Source organism: Atta cephalotes (genome assembly GCF_000143395.1).
Source record: "Atta cephalotes unplaced genomic scaffold scaffold00032, whole genome shotgun sequence".
NCBI lineage: Eukaryota > Metazoa > Arthropoda > Insecta > Hymenoptera > Formicidae > Atta > Atta cephalotes.
Genome location: NW_012130096.1, coordinates 603339 through 610201, shown reverse-complemented (window position 1 = coordinate 610201; position 6863 = coordinate 603339).

The following is a 6863-nucleotide window of genomic DNA, read 5'->3' as shown; positions in this document are numbered from 1 at the left end:
CCCTTTACTTCAATCGTAACGGACGATACTGCTGTTTCCCGTTCCTCGGTCGACCCTCCGCTCTCTCCTCACTCACTCACTCACTCTCTCTCTCTCTCTCTCTCTCTCTCGCTCTCTTTCTCTCTCTTTCTCGCTCTCTTGCTCTCACTCTTTCTTCCTCGCTTCTCTCGATTACTCCGCACCCGGTTCGTTTTTCCTAGTTTTGTCCGCTTATGTTCGCGTATTACTTGAAAAGGCGGAGGACGCGGAGAATCTTGTAAAACTCGTTTATGCTTAACAACACAACAAACACACACGCGCCACGATCGCTCGCACCCAGTCACGCAACACCGCACCTCTTTCTCTCCGTTCTTCTCGGTTCTCTTTGACGGCGGTCGCCACTGGCGCCACCGGAAGTTAAGCACAGCCGCGCCACAACGTCTGGAAAATTCCTTTGGCGAGTCCGATACGATGACTCGAATTTTCAGTGAAAAACGCACGAGACGTATTTGTATTTTCTAAAAGATAAATTCGAAAGATAAAGAATTCCTAATGATTTATCTGTCACACGCGACGAAATCGTCAAATATGCGATATGAGATCTAGATGGTTGCCGCGGATAACATGCGACGCGGTCGACGCGTAGGAATACCATCGAACATCGCCGGGCGCTGCGCACAATGGCGGGCAGACCGACCGCGCGCCATCGATTTTCTGACGAATGCGACAATGCCGCTTCCCCGGCTATATACAAGAAAGCCACCCGGCAGTGGCCGGCTCGCCGACAAAATGAACAATTAAATTTTTCTCGTTTATCTGAATTACAGCATTGAATTAATTATTAATGATAAAGGGCGAAGCAGTAATTCTATGCCATATTTTATAAAATGTGTTTTGCGAAACATGAACTTGAATTTTTTTTTTTATAACTTATTATTATTAGTGTAAGAAAAATGCAAAAAATTGATATTATTGAACTGACTTATTGTACGTGGGTATGATTTGGAAAATATTAAGTCAGTGGCGTACGATGTATTTTTTGAGCTGGATTATTTTAGTAAATTACTTAAATTCACACAAAACGATGTATTTCTAATAATTTACTAAAATGCAAGCAATCTGGTAGGAAAATTTGCATTATGTGCCGCAGACTTTTTTATTGTCGACTACGAAGTTTGTAAATTTCTATGGTACCGACTGTGAAGCTTGTAATTTTCTACAATACCTATACAACGCCAACAATTTCTGATTTCTTGCGTGCACAGTGTTGCCAATGATTTTTAAGTTTTCTTTATATGATGTATGATTTAAAGAATGGAATCATAAAAATACGATAATTCCGCTTTACTTATTTTAAGAAAGTAGATTTAAATTTTCTGCACTTTACTGTAACGAGAACTACTAAAAAACGCAGGTGGCCATAGAACATGGAAATGTGACCTTAGATACTCGCATCGAGATTCGCAATCGAGATCTGCTTGTCAAAGCAATTAGATATAATAGGTTAAATCCATAGAATCATTTTCATTCGCTCGGCAAGTAATATCCATCGCCATTGGTGGAAGAGTGACATAGCCTATATTACTTTATCGTTTGGAAAATTTTGACGAAATCCTTAGGCTCTGCACACAATAGAAGGAATAATGGCTCCTGCACATTGGAAACGTTTGCCGCGCGGCAAAATGAGACGCGGCAACCAATGAACACATTAGGAGCTGTAAATTTATTGACTACCGTATCATTTTGCCGCGCAGCAAGCGCAGAAACCATAAAGAATTAGGAATAAAGAATAAATGATTTTAATTTATCAGAAACCGTATATTTCAATGTATTCGATTTCTGATAAATTAAAATCGTTTATTCTTTATTCATAATTTCTTATTCCTTCTTATGGCCACTCTGAGGGTGCATGCAGCGGAATAGCGGAACGAAAGCAGAATCAATCACGAGCGTTCTGCAGTTTTCGTTATGAATTTCTCTCCATGGAGCACAATGAGTGTAAGCGGAATCAACAGTAAGTCAATAAATGACGTTTTGATATTATATTTGTCCTTTATTTTTTATTATATATCTAAGTACAGAATTAAATGCATTTCTCATTGAAAATAATAATTAAAGATATAAAATTAGTCTTAATGTAATTGTAACCTTTATGAAATAACGATTTATGATTGATTACGCAAAGTCTGCGATGCGCTCATTACGCTACATGGATATTGGTGGTTCACGTAATAACAGTGGTTTCAACGTAATAAAATTAAAAAATAAATAAATATATTCTTCCTCAACCAATCTTACCCCCCCCCACCCCTCTCCCGCTCTTTTTCTATTAATTAACTACTTTAAATTTTGAACTACTTTAAACTGGCGGAATAATAACGTGGTGATACAGAGATAAATTATTAGGTAATTATCCAAAAGGCTTTTCACCTTCAATTTCAATGAAATTATGCTCATTCGATGATTTTTTTACATAAAATGAAAGAATCTGGTAGTTAAATATTGTACCTAGTCCCGCGAAATGAGATTTAATCGTTAAAGTTGACGACTACTTAGGTTAGAAAATCTGTCATAGCCATGAAACATTGTGATGCGAGAATGCATATGCTGCGATCACATAATACCGCGTCGAATTGCTGTTGATTCCGCTTACGCTCTTTGCGCTCCATGGAAAGAGATTCGAAACTGCGTAACGAAAACTGGGGAAAACGCTCGTGATTGGTATTGCTTTCGTTCCGCGTTCCGCTATTCCGCTGCATGGATTTGCATTCCAGTGCTGTCCCATGTATACGGAATTGAAATAACATGAACAGATTTCTTACTAGAAATGTTTACTAGCATTGGATGTTTTCCAACAACGTACACAGATAATACAGTGTAACACTGTGTCTTATGCATGATCTACCATGGCCAATAACAATAGTTGATTAAGGAGTAGGCGTAGAAATTGACCAATCATAGTTGATTATTTTTCTCACATTCAACTATGATTGGTTGATTTCCACGCCTATTCTTTAATTCACTACTGTTACTGTCTATTATAGACCATGCATTGCATAAAGTGTTTCAACTATAACCTAATGTTACAAACTATAACACAGTGTTACACTGCTCGACACAGTAAAAAGCTAAGTACGAGCGTATAAAATATATGTTACCAACTTTTCAAAAGTTATGTGGTAGTCGTACTTATTTTGCAATAAAACCTTCACAAATTATCAATTCTGAAAAAATTATAACTTAAGTCTCTAAATAAAAAGTACTCTAAATAAAAAGTACTCTAAATAAAAATCATATATCTATTATCGATACGCTAAATATAATTATAAAAAGAATAGAAGCTCGCAATGCATGGTGTTACATTATGAAACTAAACTGCGTTTCAACAAATATTTTATACAGTGGAACACAGTGTAATGTTTCTAATTTTCCTAACTGGAAAAAAACAGCCATTCTGTTCTGTAAAGCTTAGGGCCATTTTCATCAAACTCCGATTAACTTAATCGGCCTAGCAACTTTGTAGGATTCTAACTGAAGCTGATGTCGAAGAAAAAATGTGAACTGAAGAATTAAATTTATATTTTATTAATTAATTGTAATTTTATATACTATATTTGAACACAAAAATATTATATAGGTTATTAACAAATAGCTACCAGAGAGAAAACTTGTACATTAGTATTACAAATCTATATTTATAACTTCTCTCTTTGCATTTTTTCTCGCATTAACTTCAGTTGGAATTCTGTAAAGTTACTAGACCTTAAGGCTGCGTTCCGTTTCACGCATGATGCGCTTTATTTATCTTTATTATTCATCAAATGATAAACAAGGATAAATGATAGATCATGCGCACTCTATCTGAAACGGATTGCAACCTAAGTTTAATCGGAGTTTGTGAAAGTAGTCCTTAAGCACAATAGGCATAGACAATAGGCACAAGCAAGTTGTCCAATCAGAGGTCTGGGATATAATATCGAACTTATACATCAGAGCTCTAATTGAATAGCTCGTTATTTCCTGTTGCCTGTGACTATTATGTTTAAGCTTAAGAAGTTTCTCTACTGTATCGGAATCATGGCCGAAATGGTATAGAGACGATACGGAATCAACGGAATGTCATGTCAATTGCAGGTTATGTCAATCCAGCTATTGTCGATGGTTGAGAATTTGACAACTTTGAAGAAAAAAATTAATAATAATTTTTATTTTTAATACGATATACTCTTGTTTTACATATACGTAATTCAACTAATGCCAGTAGTTCTTCAAATAATTCCGATGTCATTCTGAAATAATTGAAGAATTTCTCACGATCAATCGTTTGCATTCTAACAATTAAATTGTCACTTGCGCCTTGGAGACGATTCTTTGTGTAAACATTAACTGTATCCAGAATTTTCGTTTTTTGTATATTTCCGTTATTGCAATAGAAAGTTATAAGAAATAAAATTCTTGCATACTCTTAAATACCGGAATACTTGGCATATTTCTTGCTTTTCGCAATAATTTTAACATTAGAAATAATTAATTTTTCATCTATCTATTGCAGATTTACAAAAAAAATTTCTGAATATTTGTTTCAATTTTTAGATTCAATCAACTTAGCTGAATATGTCATTCCATTCCGTAAAAATTTTTTCTATCCGTCCCATGTAGCCGGAATGTAATGGAATTTTGGTAACCAAATATATTTCCCTCTTATAATTTAGTATTTTTAAGTATTCAAAGTAATATTATAGGTAAGATAATGGAATTATGCATATTAGTCGCATTAAAATTATAAAATATCGATTAAATCAAGCAACGAATCAAGTAATGAAATTAAGATAGTTCAGACACGTAACACTAGAGGGCATAATAGTTTAAGACCTAATGGCTTTTGCAATCTTTCCAATTCACAGCCGTTCAAGTGTTTCTTTTATAATTAAAATCTATAACATGTATCTTCTTCCACAACTTTCTTTCTAATTATTTCGCCAATCATGTGTATAAATAAATGTACTAATAAATAATAAAATTATATTATGTTGTTACTTACCTTAATCTTACTAGTGTCTCTTGAAAATACATATATAATTTTTACATGTATATGTTTTACATATATAATTACGTATATTTATATATAATTTTTAATGTAAATAAAATTTTATATAATTATGTATAAAACATTTTTTCTCGGGGTTATGATGTGTTCTAAAATTTACTATCAAAAATGCTGAAAATGTACAGTACACGAAACATTAATAGATTTTCAGCGTTGACAGTGAATTTTGGACCACAGCCGGAGTTGAAAAACGGATTTTACAATTTTACAGAACTATCTGGTCCGTCTTGTCTGTATTTTTTCTAGAGTACTGCAGATGATAATTAATGTTAAGAAGATCTCGTTTATCTCAAATTTTGATAAAAATACACTGAATTAATGTGTTTTTGCGTAAAAATAAAGATTTGACAAAAAAAGTATTGCGCTGCTCCGCGAAATATATTATTAACCGAAATATATCATTAAAAATTGATGATTGTTTAGATTAGAAATTTTGCCATAGCAGTGATTCATTGCTTTTAAAATACCAATTCACTGGTTTACAAATAATATAAGAAAATAATTTGTATTTTTAAAGCAGTGAATTTGTGTTTTTAAAGCAGATTTGTTTTAAAGCAGAAAAGCTTATAAGTTATTTAAAATTAATATCTTTTTAATTTTTTTATATAGATTAAAGTTTAAATCCAGCATTCTTTAAAATAGATACTGTAATTATAAATGCAATTTGTTGTTGTCCAAATTCTTATAAATTTTGAAAAAAGTTATAAATATTTTATAATGTATTATTAAATTTGTTAATTAAAATTAATAATATTAATGTACCCAGCAAACGAGAATGGATTAAAATGGATTAAATTTTTTTAAATGCATATTTTAAATCTATGAAAATAGATTGAATGGATTGAAATGGATTGAATCCGAGCTGACACTAGTTTAATATTTAAAAAAAAGAACATATTTAAGGGTTACAAATTTTATTCCTAAGACATTTATAATAATTATACCTAAAATAATTATACCTAAAATTAATTACTTCAAATTGGTATTAAAAAATATACCTTAGTAGAATTCGAACCTGGGACCTCTGGATTATGAATCTTCTATGTTATCCACTACATCATTTTAATTGGTAAATTGTGTTATTCATTCTCTACTTCAATTATAACCAGCTAAACTAATAACAAAATTATATAAATATAATAAAAAAAACATCATTTAATAGATATAATAAAGCATAAACAAAATTTCCTACTTATAATTTTGAATAATTTAAGTAGCATTTATGATCCATTTTTAAATAAAAACTTTTTTTATTCAATTAGATTAAAAAACTTCATTTTCATATTCAGAATATTGAACAGTTCATGTTGCACAGAAATTTTGCTGATATTATTTTTGAATTTAAACATTAACTGAATTAAAAAACTCTACTTCCTATTCACAATTCTGAGTAATATTCACGATGCACAGAAAATGATAATATTATTTTTAGATTGAAAGGCAAAAAAATATGCTCTATGCAATTCCTATAAATGAATAAAAATGCATTTAAGATAAGGCATAGACATTTGCTTTATGCAATTCCTAATGCATTCAGGATTGAAAAGGATTCATTTTAATATTCATGAATCCATTTCTGAAAATCTGAATCCATTTTAATCCATTTTAATCTATTCTCGTTTGCTGAGAGGACTAAATAACATATAAGTTTTAGTAAATTGTAGTAATAATACGCTTCCCATTAATCCAGAGTAAATCATGTTAAAACGCAACAGTTTACGAGATGTTTAACTGTTTACGATTTTTCATGCGCGTTACTACTTCCTTTATAAACTCG